This window comes from Bombus fervidus, unplaced genomic scaffold (genome assembly GCF_041682495.2).
Source record: "Bombus fervidus isolate BK054 unplaced genomic scaffold, iyBomFerv1 scaffold0126, whole genome shotgun sequence".
Classification (NCBI taxonomy): Eukaryota; Metazoa; Arthropoda; class Insecta; order Hymenoptera; family Apidae; genus Bombus; species Bombus fervidus.
Window position 1 is genome coordinate 20,001 of NW_027212688.1, and position 2,500 is coordinate 22,500.

The 2,500-nt window shown below is 50.5% G+C and overlaps 1 non-coding gene across 1 annotated transcript; it reads left to right on the top strand.

The window, feature by feature from the left end:
- The first annotated feature begins 1,563 nt into the window (after nucleotides 1-1,563).
- LOC139997621 (5.8S ribosomal RNA) lies at nucleotides 1,564-1,718 on the top strand. The gene has a single exon (XR_011802972.1). It is a non-coding gene; the product is annotated as a 5.8S ribosomal RNA (ribosomal RNA).
- The last annotated feature ends 782 nt before the right edge of the window (nucleotides 1,719-2,500 follow it).

A 2,500-nucleotide genomic window follows, 5' to 3' on the forward strand; every position in this document is an offset into this window, starting at 1 on the left:
TCTCTATCCTCGCGAGTCTAATGCCTCGTTCCGTCGCTAGAGTTTTTCAAACTCTGCTTCTGGCTATCGGGAAGAATAGACCGCGCGCGAGGAAGAGGAACGACGACCGTGCGCGTCCCATCGATTTTTTTTATTTTTACCTGAACCACCGAAGTCGATTCAGAGGGGACCGCCGGCCGTCTCTCTATCCTCGTTGTCGTGAGTCATATGCCTCGTTCCGTCGCTAGAGTTTTTCAAACTCTGCTTCTGGCTATCGGGAAGAAACGACCGCGCGAGGAAGACGACGACGACGACCGTGCGCGTCCCATCGAATTTTTTTTTATTTTTACCTGATCGACGGAAGTTTCGTCCGGTTCGTCTCTTTTACCATCGTCTCGTCGACCCGTTCAGAGGGGACCGCCTGTCCATATCCTCGTTGTCGTGAGTCATATGCCTCGTTCCGTCGCTAGAGTTTTTCAAACTCTGCTTCTGGCTATCGGGAAGAAACGACCGCGCGAGGCCGATGGCTGCGAGTCCCATCGAATTTTTTTTAAACGCACGCACACACATACACCTGAACGGAGATGCGTTCCTTTTCGTCGCGATTTTTCGCGCTTTAGTCGTCGTTGTCGCCATCCGTTCGGAGGGGACCGCCGGCCGTCTCTCTATCCTCGTTGTCGAGAGTCTAATGCCTCGTTCCGTCGCTAGAGTTTTTCAAACTCTGCTTCTGGCTATCGGGAAGAAAAGACCGCGCGAGGAAGAGGAAGGACGACCGTGCGCGTCCCTTTCGAATTTTTTTTTATTTTTACCTGAGCGACCAAAGTGGATTCAGAGGGGACCGCCGGCCGTCTCTCTATCTTCGTTGTCGCGAGTCTAATGCCTCGTTCCGTCGCTAGAGTTTTTCAAACTCTGCTTCTGGCTATCGGGAAGAATAGACCGCGCGCGAGGAAGAGGAAGGACGACCGTGCGCGTCCCATCGATTTTTTTTATTTTTACCTGAACCACCGAAGTCGATTCAGAGGGGACCGCCGGCCGTGTCTGTATCCTCGTTGTCGAGAGTCTAATGCCTCGTTCCGTCGCTAGAGTTTTTCAAACTCTGCTTCTGGCTATCGGGAAGAAACGACCGCGCGAGGAAGACTACGACCGTGCGCGTCCCATCGATTTTTTTTTACCCGAACGATGGAGATGCATATCGGCTGTTTGCTTCGAATAACTGGACGAGAGGAACGAACATATATATATATCATGGGCTAGCCACCGTGCGCTTTCTTCGCGAGATCGTGTGCTGTACAGAGGATTCAGAATCGGGTGTTATATCCCCGTCGTTTCCTGACGAACGGAGCTTCGATCTCGTTGGTTGTTATATATTATAATGCACTTTACGCCCGGTCGGCGGGCTGCGTGTGTCGTCGCGCAGTCCGTCCGATTTCGTTTTCGAACGTATTTTCGTGTCGTCAATCATATGGCGACTTCCGCGCGTTCGATTCCCGTTGGTCGGACGTTTGTCGGATATCGGCTTCTTTCGAACCGAGAATAAGAGTACAAAAACCTGAGTACACAAACAAAAATCCATGCATAAACGATTACCCTGAACGGTGGATCACTTGGCTCGTGGGTCGATGAAGAACGCAGCTAATTGCGCGTCAACGTGTGAACTGCAGGACACATGAACATCGACATTTCGAACGCACATTGCGGTCCACGGATACAATTCCTGGACCACGCCTGGCTGAGGGTTGCTCACGTAAACCTAAGACTGCTTGCGTTGCGTATCGTTGCTCTCGGTCCGTATCTCTCTGTTCTTTCTTGCCTCGTCGACAGCCCGCCGTCGTTCGTTTTATCTTTAAACGAACGTTTCTGAGTCGGAGGACGAGCGCCAAGCAAAAGAATACGAATTAAAGAGCGGTCGAGGGCTCGTACGCGACGTACGAGCGATTGTTGGACGTTCGTCGGCGTTCGTCGCTGGATCGTGTGGAGACCGGCGTACGCATGCTCTCGATACAAATATATATGAAAAATCTATCGCGTTCACGGGAGACTCGCAAAACTACCTCCGTCTCTTCTCTGTCCCTTCTTGGCTTGACAACCCGCCGTCGTTCGTGTTTTACGAACGTTTCTGAGTCGGACGAAGCGCAAGAAGAAGGATACGAATTAAAAGAGCGCGGAGAGAACCGTCGTCGTCGACGCGGTTATCGAGATACACAGAGCGAGTTTTCTTCGTGGCCGATTTTTTTTTTCTTTTTGTATCAGCCTCTGCTACGTTTTGTTAGTCTTCGATAAGCACGAATGACCGCGCCCCCGACGTCGTCTTAAATGAATTTTTGGCGAGACTGAGAGAAAGCAAAAATATTTTTGAACAAAGTCAGTCGAGAGAGGAGAGAAAAGAGAACCAAGATATTAAAACCTAAACCTAAACTTGGTGGCGTAACGAAAAACTGTGTGCCTTAAAGAAACACAACCGTCTTTTCATCAAGATGTTTTTACTCGTACAGCCCCAGGGATCGAATACCCACTCCGTCTG